Source organism: Diabrotica undecimpunctata, chromosome 2 (assembly GCF_040954645.1).
Source record: "Diabrotica undecimpunctata isolate CICGRU chromosome 2, icDiaUnde3, whole genome shotgun sequence".
Lineage (NCBI taxonomy): Eukaryota > Metazoa > Arthropoda > Insecta > Coleoptera > Chrysomelidae > Diabrotica > Diabrotica undecimpunctata.
The window spans coordinates 48354454-48371548 of NC_092804.1; positions in this window are offsets into that span (position 1 = coordinate 48354454).

Genomic DNA, 17095 nt, shown 5'->3' on the forward strand with positions numbered 1-17095 from the left:
AACCAGATATCATTTATATTTTACCGATATTGTTGATAATATACAGTTATTCTTTTACCTGAACATATTCTGTTAAGTGGATTATGTTATTAAAATGTAATCCCATAATCGGATAACTTTATTAAGGAGTAAATGGAAATGTTTCGGGACCTCAAATTTTTATTCCTAAATCGGGATATCCCTATAACTGCTATTGTATTAGGCGGCGTCGACTGTATTTTCAATTATTTAAAGCCATTGATAGGTGGTATTCTTAATAAACTTACACACTGTCGTGAAGTGATCGGTGTCAAAATCTTCGCATTGGGACGCTACGAAAATGAGAATCTGCACTCTTTTTTTCCAACTGGGGGACAACTATACTAAATTCTAATTTGGACTTAAACGGGAAGATAGATATGTCAGAAAATAGAGAAATATTACTGCTTTGGAATGAGAACTTAGGTATTTAGTTGTCAACTTATTGGGATCAGGATGAAAGAGAAAATACTCCTTTTACTATCTTTAGATATTAAGAAATAAAGGTATATTAGAAGTAAATTTTATGGATATTGATGAAGTAAAACTGGTAATGACTAATCTAAAATGCTAAATCGATATATTGCTATTACTGGAAGAGATATTGTGCAGACTACATCGTATAAGTACTTAGAACATGAAATTCGGTTGGGCAGAGATAACCAGACATGTGAGCTCCCACGTCGCATATAATTAGCCTGGTCAGCGTTTGGTAAATTAAACTATGTATTTAAATCGGATCTACCCATATGCCTCAAAAGGAAAATCTTTGACCAATGTGTGTTACCTGTACTCACGTATAGAGCGTAGAACAAAAACAACAAACGCCATAGATAAAATCACGTCAATAAAATGGAATTGGGCAGGACACGTCGCCAGATTGTCAGACAATCGATGGACCCAACGTATTTTAGAGTGGAGACCAAGAAAAGAAGCAATACAGAGCAGAGGACGTCCACCAACTAGATAGACTGACGACCTGAAGCTTGTTAGCAATAACTGAATGCAAGCTGCATGAGACAGAGACAGATGGAAAGAGCTGAGGGAGACCTATGTCCAGCAGTGGACTCATACAGGTTGATGATGATGAAGTAAAAAACAAAAGGAAATATTTTTCCCTCTATGGTTATTTTATTTTCCTATATTAACAGTAATGTTTTAATTATTTATAAACCAGCAATCAGCGTATGTGAATAAAACTTACATAACTTATAATGTTTTTTAAACATGGCTGCTTCTTTGCATAAAACAATGAGTGCCTTGAATGAACTTCTTAGAAAAATACTTTAGGCATTTATTGCGTTTTTGCTTTGTTTATTAGTTTTCTTTGCGTTCCTTGATAACTATTTTCTGTTTAATATTACCAATAATTCTGTAGAATGGCCAATGCCTTACAAGATCAATGTTTATTACACTTAAGAATTTTTGGTTGTCTTTTGGTTAAATAAACTTATCGGTCTTAAAAAGCTATGATCTGTCATATATAAATCATATTTTAGATTTTACTTGCAAATATAATTTATAAACTAAAAATTGTGTATGTTCTTAATTAAACATTTCGTTAAGGAAATAATACCCAGCTTTTCTGAATGTGTCACTAGAGGTAAGTATTTGGAAGAAGCATTTGTATGCGTTTGGAACGTCCCTCGTTAAGTACATTTATGTTTCGAAGATATTTTTATTGCCATACAAATATTTAGACAGCAAAACTCCCACCGATCATTGTTAATAATATATGTACACAGAGAACATTGAATAATATTTATAATAAACATTTTATTAGTAACAAAAACATTATATATACGCCATCAAATACATCCTTTTTAAATTTTTGCATGGCAATCAACAAAAATAAAATAAATACTGTACATATATTAAATACAAATACCAACAATTAAGTGAGAAAATAATAGACCTAGAGCAAACGAAAGCCGGATAAAAGTCAGCTCACGAAACCGAAGATTTTGGATGTGTTTTTAAACTGTAATGATACGTACGTTTGGGTACTATAAATGTTAAATAAAGATGGATTTAATAGTTATTTATTGTACAAGACGATAAAATTGTACTTTATATTCGAGGCTAATTATGCTCAAGAAGATAATGCGATTTTATTGTGGTGTGCAATACAACATTTTTTTCTATAGCAAGACTTCAAGTGTGGGTGAAAAATAAAATTTCAAAGAAAATTGTAATTTTTAGCACAAAAATCGCAATTGTGTTGCTCCGTTGTTAGGGATATGAATTACTCTGTCAACAAATGTCAAACAAATGTTACGTTTTGGTTTTTGCGGAGAATATTGTTGCGTTTTGTGTACAAAGTGAATAAATACGAAATGGACGGAAAAGAATTGACACAAGAAAAGAAAAACCTGTCATCAGATGTAGAAAATGCAGCCTTGGAAGCAGAAAGTTTATTGTTGCCACAAAAATCTATAATAAAAAAAACTTACATTTTATCTACTCTTGCTGTTAAAGTGTCACTTTATCTACCCTTGCGGTTAAAGTGATACTTTATCTACTCAAAACAGTTGTTATAGCAACACTTTAACATTAGCTATGGAAAAAAGAATAAAAGTTGTGAAGATAAATGACGATTTCATTGGTTGTACTACTAGTAGTCTAACGACGTCTTATTCATTCCTTTATAACATGTCTTAAAGATAATTTATATTTATGAAATAATATAAAGTTTAACATCTTGTTCTAGAAAGAATGTCTAAGTACTTTATCGAATACATCATTCTAAGAATTATTAAATACATTAAAAATATTTTGTATTTTGAGACAATTGCAACGTCAAAATAAACTTATTTTAAAGTAAAATTGTGGTTTATTCCAAACAAAAATCGTAAAATGTTAGAAGATATTATTATGTACACTACAATAATACTGGACACATAACTTGAATAAAACAAAATTCAGGTGGGGAGATGCCAGGAAAACAAATCTCGCAGAACTAAAGGCTCTAATAGATTTGCTGAGATCGGCATTCTTGCGGTCAAAAATTATGGGCAACGAATGACAAAGTAATTAAGTTCTGCTATTTAACGATAGGAGGGAAGAGATTTTTATTTTTATTACGATTTTTCGTTTTGATGACGTAACTACACACGAGGAAAGAAAGGGGCAGGGCAAATTAGCACAAATAATGCATTGTTCTTACAGCTTGGAGGAGGAATCAGCTTGTCGCCGTCAATATTCATTAGACACTTCCTTTGACGAACTCTTGGTTGTATCTGAATCGGAATGTTCATTATGGTTTTGAATATAGTATTCATGAAATAAGCTTTTTTGAGGAATAGGTCTGTGTTATTTCCGGTGTAATTTTCGGGCTTTGATCCTGAAATATTGTTTAAGTGCAAAAAATCATTGGTTTTGTACACAGTTTTAAAGTTTTAGCAGTGTGAATAATATCCTAAACACCTACATAATTTAAGATTCAACACACACATTTTTCTAGTAACACAGGTGACTATTTACAGTGCTTATATCAAAATATTCAGCACACTGTTCACAGCCACTTTATGTAAATTAGAATAGACGTTAGATAGGACATTTTGCATTATATAAGGTGTCTGTTTTCAACAGGAAAAATTGAAATGTGCGTGTACCGATACAACGTTCTTTCTTTTCGCAAATATTTCCAATAAGGTCATAAATAGTTCTATTTAAGATTATTTTAACCAAAAAAATAACAAATTACAAAATGCCGGATATGATATTTTGATTGCTAAACGCATAATAATTTTGCTATAAATTGATGCTAAATGCAACATAAAGACGGTATTAGATTTTTTGATATAGGGCAGCGACAGCCGCTTATACGTATTTCGACCTCTTTAGGTCTCCTCAGAGCGGTATAGCCACTACTCTGAACCAAAACAAAAATCTTTCCCGTCCTAGACAATAGTTATCAAAATAACTATATACGGACGTAACTACGCCATCTAAAAACAAAAAGAGAAATCAAACGATTTCTACCTGGCGAAACCGAATTACAATTTTTACGACTGTGCTTCCTAAAACTTGCGAAGCAAACAGCTTGATAAATAACTCGGCAAGGGAATCTAAAATTGAATTCCACATGCCGTTCGTCATGGTCAAAATTCGTAGTGAATTCAGTTTCTGGTACTCCAACCGAAGTAAAGTAATAAAACATAATGACGGTACTAGATTTTTGTTTTGATACAGAGCAGCGACAGCCGCTTATACGTATTTCGACCTCCTTAGGTCTCCTCAGAGCGGTATAGCCACTACTCTGAACCAAAACAAAAATCTTTCCCGTCCTAGACAATAGTTATCAAAATAACTATATACGGACGTAACTACGCCATCTAAAAACAAAAAGAGAAATCAAACGATTTCTACCTGGCGAAACCGAATTACAATTTTTACCACTGTGCTTCCTAAAACTTGCGAAGCAAACAGCTTGATAAATAACTCGGCAAGGGAATCTAAAATTGAATTCCACATGCCGTTCGTCATGGTCAAAATTCGTAGTGAATTCAGTTTCTGGTACTCCAACCGAAGTAAAGTAATAAAACATAATGACGGTACTAGATTTTTGTTTTGATACAGAGCAGCGACAGCCGCTTATACGTATTTCGACCTCTTTAGGTCTCCTCAGAGCGGTATAGCCACTACTCTGAACCAAAACAAAAATCTTTCCCGTCCTAGACAATAGTTATCAAAATAACTATATACGGACGTAACTACACCATCTAAAAACAAAAAAATAGAAAAACAAAATCTCAACGTATTTATTGGGAAAAATGTATATGCAAAGAACACATGATAAAACTATGTGAAACTTGTTATTCTGCCATTAACAAATATCTGATAGCGATGTATAACACTTCAAATATCAATAAATATTAGTTTCAAACAATACAAAAGTTTCTATTTATTATTTAAACTTAAGCAGAAATGCGATTCTTTCGACTGCTATGGGATTTTATGTGTAACTTTAAATGAAGTTTTTATCATTAAAGAGTTTCGTTAAACGTGGATTAATCATTTTTCTTAATCATATTAAACTGACGATATGAAATAGTGGCCAGGAACGTCATTTGATGTGAAGAAACAATTTTTTGAAAGCTGACTAAAATATTCTTGAGATTAATAAGGTACTTAATGTAAGTACCTCGAAAACATGTAAATATCATGAACCATAGATTACTAAGTTACCTATACGAAAGTTTTTAAAAGTAACATCTGATATGGTAAATCAATATATAACATACTCATTTGGGCAGAAAAAAACTAAGAAAAAAAAAACATAATCTGGAGGTAGAAAAAAGTTACAATCGAGGAATGTGATAAGATCAGAATTAAACAAATAATTCAAGGTTTAGATTTTAAAAACAATATACATACCAAAAATAAGAAACGTAAAATTGATTTATCAAAAAGGAACGTAACGGAAATGAGGATTCAAAATTTCAAATTCAAAAGTTTTGTTCACAGAAGATGAAATTGCTTTATAGAAGACATGAATTGTACAGGAAAAACTTGAACGCAGACCGCCGAACGTAATTACCATGGATTCTAATCTTATTAAAGCTTTCCTTTGAATATGCTTGACATTTTTAATAAAAAATAAATTTATTGTGTTAACCCCGTAAAATATCGTATGATACATTCAATTAACACTTAACTAATTCCATTTTTTGGAACTAATTACCATTCCAACTTATTCTGCCCTCTTAATATAACATTAAAATATTTTTAGTAAGTTTTTCGTAGAAAAAGTACTTTTTTTTACGAATCTACCAATTTGATTTGTTATCTCTAATTTTTGCAATATTTAACACCTTTTTTTTTATCAAAGAAGATGATTGATAATTATTTCCATACCTTGAATAAGGCATTTCTTGTGAAAATCTGAATTACACGAAAATTTTTGGATACGTCAGTCACCTGTTTGTTTTCCACTACCATCTTTAATCAACATTTATAGTCTAAAAACAGTTTTATTATTCAGAATATACACACTTATACAAAATCTAGAATTTCATACTATAACATATGTCTGGCTGTCATGAGCTCTTAGTCTATAATAAAGAATTATATTTAAAAACATATTACGGTAACGTTCTTCAGTTGATTTTATATCGTACTACTATATACATATCTTAAAATGTACAGAGATCAGACCATCTTAAGCGATTAGGATATTTATGAAAAATTACAAATCCTAGAAAAGAATAAATCACAAACTCTACAAATATGTCTTACTCAAATCGCGTACAAATTTTTCGCTATAGATACTAGATGGAAATCTGCCTACAATACGTTATATGGCAGTGACGTTTTTTATACATTAGTATTATTTGTGCATATTTCTTAAATCATCAAAAGTAGTCGTGTATCATCGATGTTAATAAGATAGACTTTATAATATGTTTTAATTTATCATAACGGAATAACCAAAAAAATTGGCTATTACTATTCTTAAATATATTATGCCAGAGAATCTTAATGTTATTATTTTTCTTTTTAAAACAATAACATTAAAGTCTTCTCTGACAGGATTTTAAGAAAAAAAAATTTATCAAAACTGTACATAATATATCAGAATAAGCCAAATACACGTACATATTTATAAAAAGAAAAAAATTTATATAAACCATTATAACGAAACCGTCAATAGAATGGAACTAGATTAATATTAAATAAAAAAAAAGATGTATATTTTATCTACATTTGTAAAATGAAGATAATATACTTTTTTTTATATGGTTGTACCTAATATCACGTCCTTATCTCTTCTCTAAAATTTCCTATTATTCCTAAAGTATTTATCTCGGCCAAACTTGGTTGAGATACTTTAAATATTTTTTTTCTTTGTCAATTATTTATTTTACTATGTGTGTGGTATACTGCGAAAATAATAATAATAATACGACGAAAGCAGATGATACGACATAGAGTGAAGTAAGAAAGCCTTAGATGAACAGGCAGGCATTAAAATTATCGGAATACATGTCACCAATCTGAGATAGGTAGACAACAGTGTACACATTGGTTTCAATAAAATGAAATTGCACCGACTTATAAACAGAGTGACAGAAACATGTCATGAATAGGGACTAAAAGACAAAAGACCACATAAGTGATAGATTCGACTTTTGATGGAAGTTCATTTTATCTAACAATAAATTACTGAAAACTTTTGTATTCAAAACCACCCTTACCAGAGAAAAAACCCAGTAACTTCTGCTCAATTTCATATATAGGCAAGATATCAACAAAAATAACCAAACACATAAAAAAGAAAGAAATAACACCAACTTCTAGAACAAACAACTTGATCAAATATACTAAGAATAAGAAGAGTCAAAAGAAAAAGCACTTTATTTACATCGGTCAAACTGGTAGAACTTTGAACGAACGTATGGCAGAACATAAAAGGCTTTCAATAATAGAAAAACAGATTCTACGTACACACTTCACCTTCTAGACCATAATCATTCTTTAATTGACCAATTTTAACATTCAAAATAAAGGTCTTAAGCTATCTTTATTAGAATCTATGAAAATTAACGAATTAAAAAATTCAGATAAAATTCTGAATGACTAACTGGAGCCCAACAGTTCTTCCTTCCTTAATTTATTCAGTTAAAAAGTAAGTAGTGTAAACGTACACCAAAAATAGATCATTGAGAAAGATACTCTGCCAAAACATTATACTAAATTTTGTGGAAGTTTGGAAAACAAAAGTTTTTAATCTTAAATTCTTAGAGAAAAGACTACTTCTAAGACAAAACTTATTATTGTTAGCAAAACGGAGTTATAACCAATATCGTCGTAACGCCAACGTTAACAATGGACTAAGTGGAAATAAAATTATCCAGGCTTTAGCCAAGCTTTTCACTGAATGCATTTACCAAGGAAAAACTCCTCAATGGAACAATGCAGTCATTATTTTATTACACAAGCAAGGAGACATAGCAGATCTAAAAAACTAGAGTCCTATCAGTTTGCTTTCACACATATATAAATTTTCACAAAAATTATCAAAAAGAGACTGGACGCTAAATTAGACTTATATCAGCCTAGAGAACAAGCTGGATTTAGATCGGGATACAGCACTAACGACCACTTACTAGTGATAAAGAGCCTGAGAGAGAAGTCTGAAGAATACAACAAACCATTGGCATTGATATTTGTCGACTACGAGAAAGCAGTCGATACCATAAGCCATTAGAAAATGTTAAAAGCATTGACAGAATGCTGAATAGACCATCGCTACACTAACATAATCAAATATGTCTACCAAAATTCCACAGTTAGCGTAAGACTATCCGAACAAGAAACAAATAAATTACAGCGAGGAGTACGGCAATTCGACACCGTCTCTCTAAAGCTATTCACGAGGCTTTTAGAACATACTTGTAAGGAGGCACATCTGAGCGAGCATGGTATCAACATAAATGGAAAAAAGCTCAGTCATTTGAGATTTGCAGATGACATCGTCCTTATAGCCGGTCGTAAATAATGACTAACTTGGTGCTAACTCAAAATATTGCTGTTGGTGGAAGGGATAGTGTGCAGACTATATCGTATAGATACTTAGGACATGAAATTTGGTTGGGTAGAGATAATCAGATATGTGAGCTCCAACGTCGCATAGGATTAGCCTGGGCAGCGTTTGGTAAATTAAACTATGTATTTAAATCAGATCTACCCATACGCCTCAAAAGGAAAATTTTTGACCAATGTGTATTACCTGTACTCACTTATGGAGCGGAAACAGTAAAACTTACAAAAAAGGTAGTGAATAAGATTCGCGTGACTCAGAGGTCTATGGAGCGCCAGATGTTGGGAACAAAAACAACACACGTCATCGAAAAAATCGCGTCGCTTGTATGGAATTGGACAGGACACGTCGCCAGATTATCAGACAACCGATGGACGAAACGTATTGTCGAGTGGAGACCAAGACAAGAAGCAATACGGAGCAGAGGACTCCCACCAACTAGATGGACTGACGACCTGAAGCGTGGTAGCAATAACTGGATGTAAATAGCACAAGAAAAAGGCTGATGGAAAGAGCTGAGGGTGACCTATGTCCAGCAGTGGACGGATACATGTTGATGATAATGATGATGATTAAAAAAGTAAGAGCAGCTTTCTAAAAACTAATGAAAATTCTAATTAGTGAAGATGTGAAATTAAACGTTAAAATCAGATTAATATGCTGCTACGTATTCTCCACATTGATGTATGGCATGGAGAGCTGATCCCTCAGATAGACAATAATGAAATAATTGGAGATTTGTGGCAGGCCCTCTGCATATATCTATAGCGTGTATCGTGAACTCTGTACTATACAGATGTATGGGATCTAAATTTTAATATTGGTTCCGAACGACAAGTATAAATAGAGGAGGTGTATTAGATAAATTACTATTGGGTGGTTTACCGATTGCCTTTTAAGATACGATTTGGTTAATACTTTTTGGTTTTATGCGTATAGTGAAAATTGAATTAACATTATTGAATCACACAGTCAGGATTTATGAGGTATCGAGGCCGCATTTAACAATTGCAACTTTATTTAGCTATGCAACTGCAGCTTTATTTATCTAATATTGCTTACTGCGGAGTGTGGAAATACTTGTACATAAAATGATTTGAATTTGAATAAATTATAATTTATTTACTTAAAATTATTGAACAAACATATGTCACTCTTAGTTTTGTACTTTATAGTAAATTTTACGTGATTTAAAATTTGTTCCAAAGCATTGAAGAAAACTGAAAATATTTAAAAAGGGATAACTATTTTAAAAATGTCAATAATTTCAAATATTTGTAATTTCACAATTATCGTTTAAGTTCATTACCAATTTCGACGAAACGTATATTTTAGTCATTAAATAGTAAAAACCCACAAAATTACCACAGGAGAATCCCCTGTACTTAATTTAATTAATATCGTTTCTACAACCTTCACAAAATTTTTAAGATTGGCAAGGGATTGCCAATCAGTTGTTACTTTTATATGGTTATTAAAAGATCGTCAATGAAACTGAGATACAAGGTAATCAATTAACATTTGAACAATTAGATAATTTTTTCTCTTTAATAGTTTTGCCATTGCATAACTAGCTAATGTACATTATAATATCTCAAATACTATGCAACAAAAAAAAAACGATGGAATCTAGCTATAATGAATAAAAAATAAGGAGCTAATTGTACATGTAGAGTAAGAGTAAGCAAGTATAGATAAAATAAACTATGTAACAAGACAAAATAAAAATATAGACGTATAAGATCTAAACGAACTGAAATAAGTGAATACTTTTATTGCAGGAATAGAAATTTGTGAACAAATTTACCTCAAGAGAAAAAATTAAAAAGAAAAGACTTAGCCCATTAACCTAAAAAAATTACTGAAAGTGGATTTGAACTTTCATGGTTCACTGGTTTACCAGAATATTCTTTTATTCCAATATTTTCAGTTTATCCGGAAAAAACAGCATCTTTTCTACTCTTTACGAAAGTTTTACTTCTAGTCAAAGTACAACGTCTCTGGTGACTGGAGATGAAACCTCAAAACACGTGTAGGAGAATGGTGGAGCTCGAATTGAAAATAAATGCAATCGTCTACTTTTATTTTAACGCTTTATCTCTATGTAAAGAGTGCCAGAGACAGTGTTTTGCAAAGGTAATCTCTAAATGTATTGTATAATAAAGGGTTATTTCTAATATCGTCCAATAGTTTCCAGTAAGCTTCGATCCGCAGTTCACCTAATTTGCTATCGAAGAGAAGTTTTTTATTTATATATATATATATATATATATATATATATATATATATATATATATATATATATATAGAGCGAGAGAGAGAGTGAGAGACAGAAAGAGCGACAGAGAGAGAGAGAGAGAGAGATGGCGACAGAGAGGTATTTTAAATTGCATATACATAGCCTGTGTACAATAAGAATTCAAAATTTAGCCATTTAAGTAGCGTATGCCATCGATAAAGACCTGTAAGTATATTAATAGTTGATTATATACTTATGATATAGTTAAGCTATATAAACACACAAAACCCAATTTCTAAAACTCATAATTATCGATAGATAACAATAGAGGCAGAAACAAGTTATTTCAACAGTTTTAAAATTTTAACTAGAATGAGACGTAAGATAAAATATTTTGGACATATAATCAAAGGACTAATTCGCAACAGTAAAATTTAAGAAAAGAAATGAATAGGGCAAAACAAACTCTTCTGATTGACAACTTTGCAGCATTGCAATGCTTTGTGCCCTCCAAATTTAAAATCTGGCAGGACCCTGGGCTACCTGGCCTTTCGGCATACGCCCATAACGAAACCTCTGCCCCTACGAGTCCGACACCAAAGTGAAGGTGCCACGCCACGTATACCGAAACGTTTCGTGGGTTTACCACGCCACGTATACCATAAACGTCCCGTGGGGCTCCACCTTCCCCGTAGTACCTGTGTTGTGAGTACCTTGCCTACCCGTTATTCCCACACCACGGGCGGATAGGTTCGGCAGGCGGAGGAATTTCCACCTCACGCGTAGACAGGTCGCCGCCGAGGATCTCTCCTCTACCACTCTTGAATCTCCCGGTGGGTACGTGCCGGGGCACCCATACCACACCTGACCAAGGTCAGGAGAGGCATGTACGGGCCCAGCTCGTTCAACCTCACCAGGCTCTTTTGGAATGAGAGTAGAGTGGTCCCACGAGAGTCTCGTCTCGGATACTAGGAATGTAGACCGGTGACCGTGTCGCCGAAGCGACCGTGTGCGTTTCTACCAACCCGACACCTCAAGCGACGGCTCTCCACCTCCCGATTCCTATCCATTAGTCGCCTCTTACGACAGGCAGGGCTTTCTGACCCCGGCCGTATTCTTATCTCCGCGAGCCGGACGGAGATATAGAACTTTGCAGCAGTGGAGTGGTTTAACAACAGACCAATTGTTACACGTAGCTCAAGACCAACACTAATATAGGTGATATATTATAAGCATGATAGTCGCCGACGTTTCCTAGAAACATAGCACCCTATAAAGAATAAACTTATAACAATTGAAGCAAGTCTATATGTATTAACTCAGTTCATTTTTTAAAGTTAACGTATCCAATATTGAATGTGTTTCTGACTTTGGTTTACCATCTTCGCTGCATAAGTTTTTGTATGTTTGTTTCATTAACATAAAATATAATGAATTGACTTAATGGCATAATTACCTTTGACTGAATGGACAATTATAAAGTTCATTCAATTAAGGTGCAATATATTACAACACACATTCTGGATGTATTTCTGTATAAGTGTTAAACTCATATATCAAAACCTTAAAATTAAAAACATTTATCTTTGGTTTATACAAATTTTGATTTGACTTTAAACAATATGTTTTCTATTTTCTTGAACCTTTAATAAATAGTAATAACCAAAGTTTTTTAAAGTTATTTAAGTTCTAATCTTATTGTCATTATATATTATTATATTATTTATAATATTTGTATATTCGGTACCCTTGAACTAAATATTTGGCTACATTTTTACTTGGTCGATCTTATTAATATCGTAATACATGGAATAAAACTAAAAAAACTTTTCATCCCAAACAAAAACCAACATGTTCAGAAAATATTTTATATTATATAAATATTCCAGACTATTTTGGCAAATATGTAACCTGTTTTATTTAAAAACAAAAGCAAGAATGGATTGGTACAGTCATAAATAGAATAAATATTAACTCATTTTAATTTTGCTTGTACAAATTACTGTGCTAAATTAAAATATAGTGTTTGTAATAATGGAGAATTTTAAAAAGTATCAAAATATTTTGTTATGGCTATTCTATAGATATCCTTTTTATTTTTTTATGTTGCATATTTTTATGTGTATTACAACCAGAGGATAATAAAACAAATCAGCCAGATATCACATAAAACTTATCATTAAATCGTGTCCAATGTCCAAATATTCATTAATTTTCTTAATTTATCCTATAATAGTAATATTTTTTGTATATGTGAAAACTTTATAATCTGCACTGGGAACCAACTGTATCTTAAGGGTGGGAAAAACCTACCGGTTATAACCTAAAACCGGCTTTTTACTACGCAATAGTAAATAAGTTTTTGCAATCAACAGATTTGCAATAGCAAATCAATTTTTCCGGTTGTTTTTTTTTCGGTTATAACCGGTTTTTCCTTTTAAAGTAATAACCGGTGAGAAACCAGAGAACAGTTCCTTAAGGAAATAGCAGTCTTGACACAATGATGGTGGTTCGACGCCTTCGGGAAAGTCATACTGGGGATTGTATCTGCCAAACCATAAAGGGGCTTTTTGAAGAATTCGGCATTCCTCTGGCTAGAGCTGTCGGTGCCTGCACGGATAGTAAAACAACGTGGTGGTTGAAGTAAGGAAGTTGCTCGGAAAGGGCAAAAAACTGCATTGTTTTGCACACATACTAAATTTAGTTGTTACAGATATCCCACAGGATGTAAACAATGTTGTATTAAAAAAAATAATAACCGAAGTTAAAACCATGGTCACTTTTGCTAAACGTAGCAACATGTAAATGGAAAAATCTTATGGAACAACTTATGGTACAATCCATATCAACTGGATGGAATTCCATTTCTATATGCTCCAAAGATTCGCATTAATATCGCCATTATGTAGCTGGAATATTGGCAGATACCTCAGTTAAAAAAGCATTGAGAATGATTTGTGGTGCAGACATAGAATTAATCAATGAAATTGTAAGCATTTTATTGTCTTTATATGAGGCCACAACTGAGACCTTATGTTCCCAGTACATTACTACTAACTTTGTTATCTCCGTTGTGTCCATCATCCAAAAGTCGTTAAAAACCTCTTTCCAGAATATAATGCAGCAGAAAGGATATGCCAAAAACTTGCAACTATCTTGTAAAAACCCTCTGCTGTGCACTTTCTCCTTCCTGCTCTTTTCAGACTAAAGGGGCCAAAGTGGGTTTAAAATCAAACACTTTTTGGTCTTCACACGACCTGGAGTTGGTGACCAGAGATTCAAGTTTAGGTTCCCTGGAAACACATATTCAAAGTGTTTGACCAAATGCACTCACTCTTTACCTGCAGTATACTTTGCTGCCGAGATTGAGTGACCCATTTGTATTCTGGTAGTAGAGCAGAACCTGTATGTCAGGTTTGGCTTTTATAGGCAAAAAATACATGTCGTTGATCGGAAGTTGTTGCTACATATACTATAGTTCATAATATTGAAGATTTTTAAGAAGTACTGAATGCAATAAGAAAAGAAGGAGTAGCCTTCAAAACGGGACCAAAATAAATAAAAAAAATATAAAATAATTGCCCTTATACGTAACCCAAATCATCAGAATAATATCTTTGAATAAAACAAGAAAATACAGTTTGCAAATTTTAGTACCTTGGCTACTAAATACTAACCGAATTTGATTATGAGATTGCAACATTGGAGCGAACAGAAAATGCCACATCATCCTTTCAAAGAATGAAAAAACTTCTTGAAAAACCCACCTTATCATTATATGTTCAATAAACGTTTGTAAAAATGTATATTTGGTCCATATTAGTGTATAGATTCGAAACATGGACCCTTTGGGTAAATAGTATGATACAACTTATCATCACAGTCATTAACATTTTAGCAGATGTGTTCTGATTCATCGTTGAGCTTCAATAGCTGGGAAATTTATCTATTATCATTAACAGCGAAAGCAAAAAGATGCGACTAACAATGAATATAGATAAAACCAAATACATGGTGATTTCAAAAACCCTTGCTAATGACATACATCTGACATTTAAGAGTAAACCACTAGAGAGGAACGTCAAGTATAAATACCTCGGAGCAATTATAAACTCACAGTTAGATTAAGATGAGAAGATAAAGGTTAGAATTGAAATAGCTCAAAAAGTATCTATAAAATACAACTCAATGTTAACAAATAAGAAATTGAGTATGGCTATCAGATTGAGGTTCATCGAACGTTATATATGGTCACAACTGCTATATGGGGTAGAAGCTTTGACTCTGAAATCACAATCCATATAAAAATTGGTAGCATTTGAAATGTGTCTCAAACGAAGTGTTAAAACGAATTGAACATGGCAGAAAGCTTATGAACACATTTAAAATAAGAAAAACATCGTAACTGGGCCATATACTTCGAAACGGTGAATACTCTCTTCTACATGTGATCATGCAAGGGAATATAAAGGGAAAAAAAGGCTTGGTAAGAAAGAAGAAATTTTGGCTGAGGAATATCAGAGATTGGACTAACCTCAGTATTGAACAGATATTTCACGTTGCAACAGATAGGGAAATGTCTAAAGAAGTGTTCGCCAACCTTCGTTAGAAGACGGCACAATGAAAAGAAGAATCCAATAGTCGCGCTCATCTGTTAAATGTACTGCCTCAGTATACTGCTTGTTGAGGAGCTTTTTCGTAATATCTGCTGTAGACATCTGCTGCGATGGCGTTGACGCTGAGGCCTTCCTTGAACCACTAGCCGCTACATTTTGTGATCACTTTGATGGATATCACCAAAAAACTTTTAGAGTAAACAGTACTAAAGAGACACTGATTGGGTTTAATTTTATCTAGAACCGAGATATTGTACGGCGAAATGTACGCCGAGCGTAAATATCTCAAAAAAGAATACAGTACGGACTCTAGTGTGTTACAAATGTTGGCAGCCGAAACACACAATACTTCGAAGAACACAGACCAACACAGAACTTCGAAGTTTTGTTAAAATATCATACATCACGTAGAAAAAGACATAACCTCCATTGTTTTCTACTCGATCAAGATGTAGGAAAAACAAGTGGTTTGGAAAGAAGAAAATACTTATTGCTTAAATCAGTAAAAGCTTGGAAAGTCACAGGGACATATTTACAAGTGCACAATAATCACAAGTAACAAGAACTGCACCCAATGAAGGGGACACCCAAAGAAAATGTTAGAGCTTTGTTCTCATATTGATCTGGTAATCTACTTAGATATTTCTACTATGGTCTGGTAGAATATGTCAGATCTCCACTGTTTTAACTAAATTGTATTATATTCGTTCATTATTCGTCTACCTTTATTTAGTTGTCGTTAAATAAAGTTTAAGAATTTCATATTTTAATAAAGACTGCTTTCTTTCATTATCTTCCAACTCCAGTTTTCCTAATTCAATGCAATCATAGAATAATAGAAACATCTTGGATGGAGGTGAACGCGCTGGTAGGGAATCGACATGAAAAGTATTTACGAGTAATATAGGATTTTTCTTTATGTACTTTGAGTATGGCAAATAATTCTATTTTCAGAATAATCTATTTTAAGTCCGAAGGAAAAATCACTAATTTTGGTGAATTTGGTCAGTTACTGTAGCTATCAAGTTAACTTTGACCAGGAGTTTAAAATATACCTAAATTTGTATTGAATTTTTAAATCAGTGTTTTATGTGTGATCCGTCTTTTTGTAACATTTTTTATTGCTCTCTAATTTCTACGTATTGTATTTTTTGATTAAAAAAAATTACACACAATGTACAATTTGACTCTCTTGTTTCTGTAAGTTCTACATTCATTTATGATTGGCAAATACACAAATTTTAAAAGATTTTACTCATACCATTCGGAAAAATATATAAAAAGGTATTGAACTTTTGTAATTTAAACAAGAAACTCTTTAGAAAGCTGTCAATATAAAATCAGTATTTATGACTTTACCGCACATACCCTGTGTTTACTATAAGTAGAGTTTGTTCAGCATGTTGGCATGGGACGTTAAGGGGTTTATGTAGATTATAACATCGAGTGAATATCACACTTTGAATAAACACAACAGAAAAAATAAATAGAAGTTGTGCAACACGCAACAATTATATTCTAAATTCCATTTAGATAATACTCTATCATTTCAATAAATATTGATTTATCTACCAACTAAAATTATATAAATTTAAATATTAGATAACAATGATTCTATTGATTTAGTTTGATTTCTAGTAAGCAAATACATTAATTATTCTGTTCTAACAAGGAAAA